This window comes from Rhinolophus sinicus, linkage group LG04 (genome assembly GCF_036562045.2).
Source record: "Rhinolophus sinicus isolate RSC01 linkage group LG04, ASM3656204v1, whole genome shotgun sequence".
In the NCBI taxonomy this organism is placed as follows: domain Eukaryota; kingdom Metazoa; phylum Chordata; class Mammalia; order Chiroptera; family Rhinolophidae; genus Rhinolophus; species Rhinolophus sinicus.
Window position 1 is genome coordinate 166599541 of NC_133754.1, and position 15238 is coordinate 166614778.

At 43.6% G+C, this 15238-nt stretch overlaps 1 long non-coding RNA gene across 1 annotated transcript in view; it reads left to right on the forward strand.

Annotated features, from left to right (window-relative positions):
- LOC141571357 (uncharacterized) overlaps positions 1-15238 on the forward strand; it is a 385925-nt gene that overhangs the window by 111110 nt on the left and 259577 nt on the right. The window contains exon 2 of the long non-coding RNA XR_012496116.1: positions 3335-3468. This is a non-coding gene — a long non-coding RNA (uncharacterized LOC141571357). The remainder of the gene's footprint in view (positions 1-3334; positions 3469-15238) is intronic.

Genomic DNA, 15238 nt, shown 5'->3' on the forward strand with positions numbered 1-15238 from the left:
GGGAAGACAACTTGAAACCACCCTATGACAACATAGGATAGTGAAAGGTCTGAGGTATAGGATGCTTTGGTCGTTCATGTCCATGACATCAAAATTTGTCCAGAGGATCAGGAAAGGCCTTCTGGGAAGACTAAACTTAAGGAGAGATTCAAAGAAGGAGGAGGAGAAATTGGCCATGAGGATGAGAGAAGAGAAAGAAGACGATGGCCAAGTAAATATTTTGGTGAAAGGAGAAGCATGTGCAAGGGATCCAAGCCAGAGAGAAATTTAGATTTCCACATCTCTGGAGTTGTATAGGGCTGCTTCTCATGTGATGTAGTGGAAAGAGCCAGAATTTAAAATACGGCATCAGGTGTTTGGCTTTTAGCCCTGCCAGTTCCTGGCTACATGACCTTGGCAAATAACATAATCTGTCTTAACCTCAATTTTCTCATTTGACAAATGGTGATAATAATACCTACTTCACAGGATTATTCTGAGAATGGGATGAGCTAATGGATATAAAATTGGCCAACATGGGGTTAGGTTTTAAATATCTTAAAGCCTTCATTTTGAAGTTGTCAATGACCAAAATCTATTTCTTTCACCTGGCCCAGATCTTCTTTGCTGTCTGTGAACACGTGTCACCTGGATCAGTTCAGGAGGCTGTTACTATCTCAGTTCCTACTTTGGGTCATTGTGGAGTCAGGCACTGTGAGAATGTGCAAGAAGTATGATGCAAGGATCTAAAGGTGCAGTTTAACTGAGGAGAGAAGGTTAGTCTAAAGTGGTGTCTGTCTTCTACAACGTCTGCTGTCTCCACCTCCATTTAGGCCACGAGCCCCTGCGAGGCAGGTCAAATAGGATCTATAAAATAGGTCCTCTCCTCATTCCCAATGACAAGACTCCCAAGAGCCTTGCGGAGTTGGTTCTCAGCAAAACTTAGTTAGATAGACCCGAAAGAAGTTTGAGAACTTACAGCAGAGTTTAAAGGGTAGTCAACACAGGGTATAGATCAGAGGGATTATGGAAATAAAAATATGTGTAGATCAGAGAAGATTTGTAGAGGGGAGGTTGGAATGTTTCACTTTCGTAGACGCTGCCAAAGAACTTTCAGGGCACTTTATGCTCCTACCAGTGATGTATGAGAAATCCAGTTACTCACATCCTTAGTTGATGTCAGTCTTTTTAATTTTAGCCATTCTGGTGAGGAGACAGTGCTATTTTATTGTGGTTTTGTTTTACATTTTCCTAATGACTAATGATTTTCAGCATCTTTTCATACGATTATTAGAAATTTAAATATCCTTTTGGTGAAGTGCCTGTTCAAATCTTTTGCTCATTTTAAAAAGTGTTGACTGTCTTTTATTGATTTGGAGGAGGTCTTTATTTTTTATCTTTTTAAAAAATTCTATTTTGGTTTTTCAATTACAGTTGACATTCAATATTATATTAGTTTCAAGTGTATAGTCTAGTGGTTAGACATTTATATAACTTATGAAGTGATCCCCCTGATAAATCTAGTACCCTCCTGGCACCATACATAGTTATTACAATATTATTGATTCTGTTTGGGGGAATTTTTAATGTTATGGATACAAGTCCTTTGTTGTATATGTCTACTGCAAGTCTCTTTTCCTGTCTGTGACTTACCTTTTACTCTTCATAGTTTCTTTTGGTAAAAGAAATTCTTAATTTTAATGCAAAGCAGTATGCCAAGTTTTTCCTTTTAAAATGAGTTCTTTTGTGTACTGTTTAAGAAGTCTTTACCTACTCCAAGGTGATGAAGCTATTCTCTTATTTGTTTTTTTCTAGAAGCCTTTTGTAAAGTTTTTACTTTGAAAACATTTCAAACCTAGAGACAAGTTGAAAGACTAGTACCATGAATTCATGTATGCCCTTCACCTAGATTCATCAATTAAAAATTTTTAATAAACTATTTTTTTCTACAAAAAAGAAATGTTTGCATATGGTTAAAAATATCCACTCTGATGGACGATGACAAGTAAATGACAAGTAAACCTAATTGCTCTGACCGGGTCCTCCTCCCCAAAGGCAACTGATATTGTCGCTTTTTTATACATACTTTTACAGATATTTTCCATAGGTATACCTCAATATAGTTATGAATATTCCTTTTACTTATTTACCAAATTGAACATATTAATAAGGTGGTCGTGAACATTGCTGTTTTTATTTAACAATGTATCTCAGTGCCCTTCCCGTAGCTGCCCTTTTGGAAAAGACTGTATTCTTTTTAAGGGCTGCAAATAAGTGCTTTGTATCAAAGCTTTATAATTTAAAGCCACCGATCCCTCCTGAAGGGATCAGTTAGGTTGTGTTTAGTCTTTGCTTGACACAAACAGAGCTGCAGTAAACATCCTTGTACACGGGCCTTCGTGGGAGTGAGCAAGGCAATGGCTTGTTCCAAGGGTATGCGTGTTTACAATTCTGTCAGTTCTGGCCAAATTGCCAAAAAGGTTATTTTGGTTTTAAACCCCCAGCAGCAGCACGTGATGGGGCGTTTCCTCTCTCTGGAGGAGTTAAGGAAGCGGAGAAGAGGAAGGAGAGCACTTATAATGGAAGGAGCAGTATAAACAAAGGCTGAGAGAGCAGTCTCCTAACCTCGGCACTGTTGACATTTTTGGCTGGATGATTCTTTTGTTGTGGGGCTGGCCTTGGACTGCGGGATGATGAGCGGCATCCCTGGCCTCCCTCCCTCTCCCCAGGAGATGCCAGTAAAAAGCCACCCTCTCCCCACCTGAGGCGTGACAACCTAACATGTCTCCAGATATTGGCAAATGTTTCCTGGGGGGAAAAATTCCCGACGTTGAGAACCAAGACTTGGGAGAAAGGATGTCCAAGGATCAGGCTATGGAGTGTGTGTGTGTGTGTGTGTGTGTGTGTGTGTGTGTGTGTATTTTTATTTGGTAAAGTGAGATCACAAAATAACCCCAATGCTTTATTACTAACGAGCAGCTCAGGGCTGGTCCTCTAAGTGCACACAAGTTGTTCATGACCTTGAATCTTATTTGAATCTTGCAACAGCGTGAGAGGGTGTTGATACCTGCTCTACAGATAAGGAAATCAAGGCTCAGGGAGAGACGTAGAAGCCAGTGGCCTCCCCTGGCCCTCAGGTGACAGCACTTGCCATTGCTCTGCTTTGAGAGCCAGCATCACTATTGCAATTTCTGAAAACACAGTGTGGAGCCATTTACATGTATGTTAGTCATTATTTCCATCATCCGTTGAACCTCAGAATAGTCTCTAAGTCATCGTTCTCTCTCTCTCTCTCCTCACGTTTTGGTTTATTTTTGGAAGTGAGATCAATGGGTTGCCCTTTGCTTTCTTTCAGGAAACTCTCTGCTGCGTTTCTAACCACACCCAGGAGTAGAGCGCATGGTTGGACCTTCATAGAACACATGACAGCCTTTCTCCAGCTCAGTTTCCTGATCGACGAAGTGATACCTCTGCTCCCACGCTCTACAGGTCTTGTTGTGTATTACGTTTACTCTTTGGCAGCCATTACTATAATTTCTAACTCATAGGAATAAGTAACAATGACTATAGAAGTTCAGCTTCTAATGAAGTGCTGGTGCATAGTAGGTGCTCAGTAAATGTTTGTTGAGTGACAAAGTGTATAATCACCTGATTACCTAAGAACAGTACTAATCTAGGCAATAGGGAATCTGCCTCAGAGGTCCCTGAACTTTGGAATGCCACTCCAACATTTTCTAAGCCCCTCCAAGCATCAAGATTTGCCAGAGCCAGCAATGCTATCCAGACAAGGTGTTTGGGCCCCGTTTGGACCAGGCCCAACTTGGACCCCACTTTGGCTTTGGTCCCCATCTCTCCCCTTTGGTATCCTTTCCAATCCTCTACCTAGTGCATGGGGTTGACCAGATGCCCCAGAAGAGCCCCACACTTGGCATCTAAGACATGGTCTTAGAGACACATGAACGGAATCTGCTTCCAGGGAAGCCGCCTCGTGAAAGGATCTTTTCTGCTGGTCAGAGAGTATTTATTTTGCAGGATCCAGCACATGAATTTGGGCTGTCAGAATAGTGCTGAAACATGGATTTTGGTGACTGAAATTGTTTATATATACAGAGAACTCACAAAAATATTTGCATGGGCCTCCATATGCCCTCGGGCTAATCCTGTCTAGTGGGTTATCATTCATTCGTTCAGGCCGTCCTTCAGGAGAGTGCATGTCTTCACGTGACCTGCAATGAGGTAGGGTACTTGCTGTGATAAGTGCTATGCTATTTTATTGTTATTATTATTGGCAGTATGACCTCATGCATGGGACCCCAGACAAAGAAGTAATTAATCCAGCTCGCACACGGTGTATGGTTTCAACAGAAGGGAGGTTACCTTTACGGAAGCCGTAGCATTGGAGCTTAGGTCTTAAAGAATACCCAGAATTTCTTCAGGAGGGGCATGCCATTTTCAGGGCACAGAAAATAATTCTAGGAGGCTAAAGGATATGTGGGGGCTGAAGAGAGATGGGAGATAAACTGGAAGGAAGGTGGACCCATAACACAAAGGATCCTGTCACCAGGTTTCTCAACCTCTTTTCTAAAGAAAAGGCCGAGTCACCAAATGCTTTTTAGCCAAGAAATAGATGATCTGTCAGCTACATTGTTTAGAAAGTTCATCCCAGTGGCTGGGTGGAGGTTAGATGGGAGAAAGCAAGATAGGATTCAAGGAAACCCTTCTAGAAGCTCTGGGTAAGAGGGAACCAGCACCTGACTGAAGGTGGCAGCTATGGAGAAGGGAGGCGGTAAGGCCACAGCTGGTGGGACCGCAGTACCGAGAGACCAGGAGACTCAGAGTTGCCATGTCCTCTCCATCAGGGTGGCCTTTTAGCCTTCCTCCCTTTCCTACTCTTCTCGCTTCCGTCTACTCTGCTCAGTTGAGGAAATGGGACAGGCTGAAACAAGATTCTCTCCTGGGCGTGAAGGGAGCTGAGATGAGCAGAACATTGGCAGCCCACCCTCAGGAAGACCTTCCCAGAGATGCTCGTAGAGTATTGTTTTCAGCCTGAATAGAGAAAGGCCTCCCCAAAGCCTTCTGGATTTATCCTGAGGGGCTTCAGGCAGGCTGATCAGTTGCCTCCAGAGTGGCCCATGGACGGGTCCCAGCACGCTGCCGAGCTCTCCTGTGTAGTCTTCCTTCCCCGGCATGTGTATGAGTCCCCATGAGGACCTGTTGCATCTCTGGAAATGACCTCAGTCTTTAGAATATTTGTTCTTTTTGGCTTTTCAAACAATGTCCTCGTTTTGCCAGAGGAAAAGGGAAAGAGACTCTCTAAACGAGCAGGCCGCCCTTTGTTCTGGGCCCATAAATCTGGCGTGAGCACATGTCCGGCCTTCCCGCCCCTCCTGCATCATTGTCTCGTTGCTGATTAATAGGTCAGAGCTAACTTTAAACTGGCATTTCCTGACCAGCCCATCTCCCAGCCCCCCACCCTGCCTGGCTGTTCTTAAAAACCCTCCGTCCGTATTTTAGAACATGACTTCACAGTACCCCATGGGCTCTTCTCCGGGTGGGCTCCCAGGCGACTGCTCTAACTTTGGCCAAAGCTGCCTGCACAGTTCAGGAGTTGGCCCGAGGAAGGGCTCCGGCTGAGAAGTGGGTGTGCGGCTGGATGGGTGCCCTCTCAGGGTGTTTGTGCCCCCCCTGGCCTGGCTCGTCTTGGAAGATCCTCCCTGCGCCCATTGGAGGGGCTGTATATAGAGAGAGTGTGACAATAAATAGGACAGGGTGTTTTGTTTTGTCTATGTCTTTCTTTAATGCTCTGTGAGTTACTGAATTAAATCTCAGCCATGCCAACTGATGTTCTAGAAGAGAAGGTTCCAACATGGAAAGTGCTGCTGATGTTGACTAAGTAAAGCAGGATACAGAAGTTGCGCGTGTTTGTTACCCAGCCATATAGTTCTCACAGTTACTATGCTTCACTTGGGTAACCAGGAGGTGGAAGGGATATATACCTCAAACCTGGCTTCAGTTCTGTGAGTTGTCCTTTCACGCAGGGATAAGCGGTAGCATCTCCACCTATGACTCTAACCTCCGGCTTGTCAACGACCTAGTTGATAAGAATTCCAATAGCATCCCCAGTCTTAGCCAGGTAGGCTGTAATCCGGCTCATTGAAAAACAGCTTCTATGTGTTGAAAACCCACGGCCATCAGGCTGCAGCTGGGGAAAGCTAAAGCATCTTATGGAGGTCATCTCAGGTAGTGAGCTCAACAAGCCAGGATCATCTCCATGTTGCAGGGAAGACATGAAAGTCAGAAGATAGGAAATTGGTTTATAGTCACACAGCTAGTAAATGAGAGTGGAGTGTGAATCCGGGGGTTTCTGAGCCCAGTGGCTGTGTTCTTTCGATTATTCTGCTTTCCTAATGGCCAATTGAGAGTTCAGAAAACATGGGGACCATGTAAAACTCTCAGTGAGTTTAGCAAGAGACCTTCTGCAAGTCCACATCTGGTGTTAACAGAGCCTGATTGAAAGGTCTGGTGGGGAAATCAACCATGCAGCCTGAGGGGGTCTCTCTTACACTCAGTGAATCCACCTTCTTCACTTCACCTTGGGATCTGAGACAGCTGAGCACCTCTGGACCTCAAAGCCTTTCACCGTAGTGACATTGAGGAGAGTAATACACAGAGCTAGTGGTTGATTTCTCTGATTTCCCCACCTTATCAGCTGATCAGGAAAACAGACTTTCCATAAATAAACAAGCCCTGGGAGCATCCAACAAAAATAAACAATGAGTGACCGTTGAGCAAGTCCAATTTAAATTACCTAAAATTCTGGCTTTGGAAAGCCCTGGTTCCTTCCGCATTTCAATCATTAGACTCTTTTGGAATAAAGAGTGTTCCAGATAGGTGGTGATGAAAGACTGAGATACACGTAAGTCATTCACAGGGCATTAAAAAAAAAAAAAAGGCAAAATAAAACATCCTGTTCTACTTATTTTCATATACACTCTCTCCATGCAGTCCCTTTGATTGTATTCAGGTATTATCTTTCAAGGCCAGGGAGGTGATAGTTACTATGAAAATTTTAGAAAAAAGTAGATATACAAAAATAATAACATGAAGGCAACTCTTAATCTCATCATAAAGACATAACCACTGTTGACATTTTGGTGTATTTTTCTTTAAGGTATGTGTGTGTGTGTGTACATACCTGTCTATATGACTAGATAATAGACATACTTATATAGAATTATACGAAATATTCTCTTTTATAGCCTGCCGTACTCATTCAACCTCAAGAATATCTTTTCATGTTAGTAGCTGCTTTTCTACAATATCACCTTACACGGCTGAGCAGTATTCCGCTATAGGGAAGTACCATAAACATTTTAACCCATTTCCTATTTTGCCCACTGCTTCTGGTGTTAGTTTATGTTAGGGGTTTATTATTTATTGGGTACTTTTCATGGGCTGCATTTTTTACAAATATGTCATAGTGGGAGGCAGTGCCCAGTGATGGAGAGACCTTCGTTCAAAGCCCATCTCTGTTCCTTACTAAATCTTCGACTTTGTGTAACTTACTTAATATCTCTGAGCCTTAATTAATTTCTGTGGAGAATATGGGGAATGATACTCTCCTTAAAGGGCTATTGTGAAATTGAGGTGACAGGAGATCCACAGGGAGTCAGGCACAGAGCCGGTCCACAGCTAACGGTAGCTGCCATTGTTGTTGAGTGTGCCCTGCGCAGCCTGAAGGAAAGAGACCAGGGAGGTGTTTGTGTCGGTCTGAGGAGCCTGGGGGAGCCCTGAAGGGAGAGTTGGGGTAAGCAGGCAAAGCAGGGAGACTTGCAAACATTCCTCTGGGCCTCTGCTTTAGTTTTGCAATATGGATCCAGGGCTCTGAGAGAGGACACATTTTCTGCTGGGAGATTAGATGTAGGTAAAGGGCCTGATAAAAATCTTGACTATAGTAGGTACTAAATATATTTGTCCCTTCTCTCTCTTCCCTTTACAATTGATTGACAAGTATAAAAATGTGAGCCTTTTGCTTTCTTGTTCTCTTAAAAAATATTTCTATCCATCCTACTCTTTGATTGTTCTAGGCTAATAATGGTGGTTCCTGACATCTCCATAGTAATAGTCCCAGCATTTTACATACATTGTCTTCCCACAACAAACCTGTAAGCTGCAAGGTAGGGGTGGTCTTCAGTTTTGTAAAGAAGAAAACTGAAGTCAGAGAGGTTGAATAGCTTGCCCAGTCCGACAACAACTCTAGACAGCTTGAAATTCAGGCCTGTCCAGCTACCCAAACTTCCCCCTGCTTTGAATGGATGAGCGTTTCTTCTGGAGCCTTCAACCTCAAGGTCACTGGCTCTCCCTTTCTCTTATTATCTTTGCTTTCATAGGTGACTATTCTACAGGCAATGTTCAAATATCCAGTAAACTTAGGGAGACCAGGGACCCTTGTGATTGGAGCCAACTGCATGGGGAGCCAGCCGAGTTGTACTTTCAGCAATTATTTAAGCAGAGAAGAAATAACGCTGCTTGTATGAGCGCCAAACCCTCCCCATCGCTTGTGCCCCATCCACCTCTGATAAGGGGGATGTTTTGGGATTCGTATTCTTTCTTGACTCTGGAAATGAAACTTGTTTAGCTGTCATGTTTAGTTTTGGACACATTTGCCGAAGCAGCTGTTCACGTTGCACAATTTATGCTTCTCACCAGCTATCTCTAGCCTTACCATAGGCAGAGGACATGATCGTTTTTCTTGTTCAAGGATGAGCTGCAGTGATGAAAATAGACTTCCTCCCACCCCACCCCAAACCAACGAAGAGAACAGAAGTGGTTCCATCATGTCTGTGGGAAGGATGGGGTGGGATGTGAGTGACAGAATGGACCCTGGCTTCACGGTCAGAGAGATGTGGGTTTCAATTTCAGCTCTCTCTCTGACCTTGCTGACCTTCTGCTGTCTCATTGGTAAAGTGGAAACAAGAGTATGACTTATCTCATGGTGAGGATTAGGTCGGCAAGATTTATACCAGGGCCTGCTAATCATAGGCACTGTTCTAAGGACTTTATTGACAAACTCACTTCATCCTTACCGCAAACCCCATGAGCAGATATTAATTATCATTATCTCCATTTTGCAGAAGAGGAAACTGGAGCAGAAGGAGATTATATAACTGGCCCAAGGTCACATAGTAAGTGGGATTCAGTCGGGGGTGTCTGGGCTCTTCATTACGACTCCATACTGCCTCTCATTATAGCACATCGTGAGCTAGTGCATGGGAATTCCCTCCACTCCCTTTGGGCAAGTGACTTTTCTTTCTTTTTTTTTAACCAGAAGAGGATCTGTTCTATAATAGTTGAGACATGAAATTCAAATACAATAAACCAGAGTGGAAATTCATAAAGTCACTTTAAAAAGAGTCCCCCAGAACAGGAGGACTTGTCAATGACAGCGTTGAGGTATTTATGGATTTGAAGATGGAGGAGAACATTTTGAAGAGGGTTTCATCATCCATGCAAATGAGAATTAAGGGAAGTCACAGCAGTATCTGGGTAGAAATCAATCTGGCATCATCCAAGCCAGAGTCTCGGCCAATGCACTTTGAGAATTACATCTCCATGGACACACAATCCCCACTGAGGTCATCTGCCCAAAGGATGAGGATGTTTGATGAGGGTGACTTGAGTTTCTGGTCTACCTGATGGTTATCGCTCCTTGTAAATGAATGCACTGACACTCTGGTTTATTCGTATACATCCATCTCATTATTCTTGGTTGATATGAATCTTCTGTGAGAGATTAACCTTCCTGTTGTGATCAAATCAGGTGTCTGAAATGGAAAAGAGTCCTGGCATCCTGGCATAGGGGATTTCACAAAAATAATAAAATCAGTGTAGGCTGTTGTGGCTCCTTGGTGATAGCCAGGTAGATTTCTTCAGTCAGCTCTGTTCATGTTACCATGGACACTGCACTGTGTCTCCCTTAGCTTCTACAGATGTCAGTGACTCTATCCTGGCTCCTGCTTCCCCTGGAAGCTCTGGGCAGATGTGAAGGTTAGAAAGGTCTCTCTTGCTTAGCTTGAAAACCTGCTTTCGTGGTGCTCCAAACATTTGCTCCTATTCTACACATAGCCCTCAACTCCATCCTTGGGACCGCCCTTTGAGATTTTTGATGACAACCCTCATTACTCCCAGGCTGTTTTTGTGTTTTGTTTTTTTTCCTCTCTCCAGACTCTAGACAAGTGGCGTTCATTCCTTTCTCACATGGTGTCCAGAACCTTCTTGGGCCCAGTTACTGACTCCTTTTTTATGTGGGTTGGAGAATTTCAGTAGGGTTATCAAAGGGCAGAAGAGAGTGGACAGGGATCCTCCACGAGGTTTGGGGCATAGCTTAAAGCTGCTGGGCGCAAGCAAGACATTTCATGAATGATTCATGCTTTATCTTAGTGATGATGATGCAGACTTTGCCTTTCATTCCAAATTTAATCTATGGTTGTGAAATAAAAATATATGATTTTTCATTCCTCCATCTTCTTCTGCTGCATAACTGTAGTGATAGTTACACCCCAATGGCAAAGTACTAATGAGGAGCGTGGGTACTAGTCTGTAAGACTTGAGTCTTTCAGTGTGGCTTATAATTGTATCAGAAAGGTGGCTCACATTGCTACAGCTGTTGTCAAAGAGGGGAGTGTGTTGAGGGGCGGGCAGGGAGCAGAGTTGGGTAGAGTTCTGGGTGTCTGTCAACATGTCAAATGTCCTAGCAATCCTACATATGGGATCTAATGGATGGCAATAGTGTGTAGAGTGGTCATTGTAGCGTCACTTCAAAGAGCAGTAGTCTCAAGTTATGGTCAAGTAAATTGTGTACATGTTGGGAACACACAGAGGTAAGCTGTTTCAAAGACTGGGAAGAATGGAGTGCGTCTCTGTACTGGCGTGGAGGGGTCCAAGGTATTTTTTAAAGGGAAAAAAAATCAGGCTTAAGAACATTCTGGATAGTGTGATTCCACTTTTGGTTTAAAGAAAATTACACACGTTGTAAAGTCATGCAGAAACACCTGGAAGAAGATAAACACTTAATTGTTATGAGTGGTAATCTTACTGGGCAGAGAGAGGGTGGGAGACAGATTTTTCAAAAATTTTATGAGGTATACATTTTCTGTTTTTTTCTTTGTATTATCTGTATATATCTCCTTTTTTTCTTTATCTATTTCTGCCTTATTTGAATGAAGACATATTGCTTTTGTAAATAAAAGCATTGCTTTCTAAAAAGGAACACAAGGCACTATGCTTATGTTTATTTTTTCTCTTAATGCTTTCAAAATTAAAAAATTAATGCATCATGGTAAAAATTGAAAAAGTATAAAAATATAGAATGAATAGGTCTGCTCACCATCCTACTCCCCAGAACTTCTGTGCAGACACAACCCTGTATATAACAAAATTTCCCTTTAAAACCACCCATATACACATGTGAGCCTACAGTGTTCTACACTTTGCTTTTCTTTTTAACTTAATAATACCTCACGTAGTTTTTGCTGTGATGACATATGCAGATTATCATATGGTTGGTCCATGATTGACTTACCAGACATTTAGGTTATTTTTTCCTATTATAAACAATGCTGAAATGATATATGTGATATGGGCCTCCTTTAGTGTCAGTTCTGGCCAAGTCGCCAAATCCCTAGGAATGATACAGTCAGTAGTGAATATCTCCCTCCCCAATCCTAAACAAGGTGCTGGACCACCTAGACAGGCCCTGCTGAGACTGTAGCCTGTTCTGCCAGCGTGGACCATCAGCTGACTCCAGCCTTCCAAAGGCAGCAGAGGTTGGACAGGCTGGGAAGGAGACCTTCTCTGGGGAGTGTTGTTAGTGTGTCTCTGCCCCTCTCCACTCTCATCTCCCATGAGAAGGTAGGTTGGATGAAGCCCGCTGAGGAAGGCTTAGAGGGAACTCTCCAAGAGCGTGGCATCGGTTTCTGGGACCCGAGTTTGAGAGTATAAGGCTTATGAGGAGAAGCTAGGGTGGCCTGAGGGGATATAGAAAGAGCTGAGAGCACCTTGCTGGGAGCAAAGGAGAGCAACAGAGCCTGTCATCTGTGCATCTACAAAAAGGCCAGCAAGAGAGAGGGCCCCTAGAGCCTCTTTGAAAGAGACTCTTCCCAACAGGGCTCTCAGAGAGAAGCAATGGGGAGTGTGGGAAGCCCAAGTCCTAAGGCAGAGTTGCAAGTAGCTGCCAGAGGACGCCTCACCAGCATCTGGGAATTGCTAACTAGGAAATCCCCACCAGCAGCCCAGCCCATAGGGCAACAGCTGGGCTCCCAGAAGTACCAGCCTTGTGACACTCTATCTCCTTTCCCCATTTCCTCTTTATCTGGTCAGTTCTGGGGAGGTAGCCAGGTGAGGGGGAAGAGGCGAGGTGGAAGAGAGAAGATACTCGCTTCCCAACTGGCATCCGAGCTTGAAGCAGACCTGAGCTGAGGAAAGGAGAAACTTTCAGATGGAATTTGTTCAGAGTTCTGGTCAATACACTGGATTGTGCTTTGAAATTACAGACTTTTTGTGAATTAAAGGACCAGGTGAATAAATTCACAGGGTGAGAAAAAACACAGTTGTATTATAATTGCCCCTTATTGAGTCCAGCTCATTCTATGTTCTTTGTGAACATATGTGATTTTATATGTAGCATACATTTCTCAAAGTGGAATTTTAGTGCAGCAAGAGTATATCTAAAATTTTGATAAATGTGGTCAAATTGCCCTTCAAATAATGTGTTCTTATTTACATTCATTGACAGATGAAACTGGCATTTTCCTGGCCTACGCTTTCTGTGTTATGATTATCAACCATTTTAGTCTTTGCTACTCTACCAGGTTAAAAAAAAAAGATATTCCATATATATAGATATTTTTACTATGAGAGAAATTAAGATATTTATATTTATTTTTAAAAGATGTTTATTATTTTTTTTCTGTGAACACCATTTCAAATTTCACTTGCCCATTTTTTTTCCTATTGGGTTGTTGGTCTTTTTCTTATTAATTAGTAAGAACTCTTTATATATTAAAGCATCAGTCCTTGGCCCATCACATAAGTTGCAGATATATGTTCATGTGTGTTATTTGCCTTTTGATGTAGGTTATTGTGCACTAATGGATTTTCAAGTGTGTGGCTGCTATTGTATAGAGTGAATACAAACTTACTCTGGGGTGCTCCTGAATTAACAGCAGTTTTTTTTTTTCCCCCCTTTTATATTTTCTCCATCAATAGGCAGCACAAGCCTAAGTAACACCACAGCAGGCAAAGGATGACCCTTGAGGTCAAGAGGTTGGGAACCACCACTCTAGGCTATACTGATCGCTCCTGAACTGTGTCACCCAGAGCTGCACCCAGCCTTCTTTGGTTGAAGTTCATTACTTAAGTCTCTTGTGAAGCCAGAAATCATTAGATTGCTAATTCCTTATAAAACACAAGCAAACGGCATTTCGAGGTGGGGCCCCCAAAAAAGGAACTGGAATGTCTCTCTTCCTCTCTCCCTTCTCCCTTTGCATCTCCTGCTCTTCCTCCTTTGCTTTTCTCTCTTCTCTAGCTTCCTAAAGGAGAAAGGGAGAAAAACAGAGAGGACAACAGTGGGAGGGCAAGGTGACAGAAAGGGAAGGCTCTCCATTGTTTCAGATGAAGCCTAGGTTCTTTACCATGGCACTCAGGGTCCTTGACATCTGGCCCCGCCTGTCCTTCTCTCTGTCCCCCACACCCTGCCACTCAGCCACACCAGTCTACTCGCTCTGCTCTCTGCCTAGGGCAGCCCTCTGGCCTTGCCACCATCTGGTTTCTCTACCAAGAGCTTGCTTCCCCTTCCCCACCTGGTGTGCTTGTGCTTTGCAAATGTTACTTCCTCTAGGAAGCTTTCCATGGCCCAGGCTGAGTTAGTCTTCCCTCCCTTGGCCCTCAGTTTTCTTACAGGATTTACAACATTATTCCACAAGTCTCTGGTCTCTCCCATCAGCCTGTGAGGCCCCTGACAGTCAGAAACTGCCCGACTCACCTCTGGGACTGACCCAGTTCTTGGTACATGGAAGTGGCTTCGCCAGTGTCCATTGAACAAAACATTGTTTAAAGAGCAAACGTGTGTGTTAGGGAAGGTGTCGTGATGCAAATGGAACAGTGTCCTTCCCAGTGGTGATGGAGACCCCCCCCACCCCCGAGATCTTCACCCCATGCCAACTTCTTCCTCCTCAAGTCCTAAGCCTGACACTGGCAACCTGCACTGAGCCTTGTGGATTCACATATGGGCAATGCCCCTAGTGGGCAGAGGTCAACCACTGACCTCCACTGGGAGCTCCATTCCCTTTATCATGCCAGAGAAGAACCTGGGAAAATGCAGAGCCCCTGGCTATTGAGTTACATCCCTGAGAAAAATCTGCTTTGAATAGTGATCCTCAAACTCTGGTCAATGTCAAAACACCAAGGCCCAAGCCCTATCCAGCTTCCCAGGGCCTGGGCCTCTGTATTCTTCAGTCGCTCTCCAGGTGATTCTGCTACACACCAAACTCTGAGAACCACTGGCCTAGAAGAAGTGGACTAGAGCTCCCCCCTGTTATCCCAACAGCATTCTTCCTTAGCTGACAACAGCTACTAGTAGTCCAATCCTTTCCAAGTCTGCTATCTGCTTGCATTTCTTCCTGTACGTTCAATCCTAAATGGTTGTGGGCTGTTGCCCTTTCTTCTCATATTCTTCCTACCAGATCTCAGTTCCTAGAAAACTCCTCACTATCCACAGCAGCACGTATTTGGTCCCCACCACATATGCGTGGAATGAATACATATACAAACAACCAAGAAAGTTTAATTAGGAAGCACTTACAGGTCTCTACTTGCAGCAGTAGTTCAGGCACTAGGAGAAGCAGAAGACGCTCGGGGAGATTGCGTTCTTGTTGAGGACAGGACGAGCCATGAGCTGGGAGTCACGGTCAGTCCTGCTGTTGACTGCATGTCACTCTGAGCTCCAATTTCTTCAGCTCTTGAATGGGAACAATGACAATAACAATAATACCCATCTTCATGGTTTAGTGTGAGGACTATGTAGACTAATGAGAGTGAAAGTGTTTTCTAAACAAATCCATGAACATAAAATACTATCACAAAGAAAAAAACAACCTGGTGAATAATGACAAATTAAAACACATTTTCTCCAGCTCTCCCGACCCTACATTTTTGCAATTCTTCCCCCATAGCTATCAATTTTCAATGAGAGGTGACACAT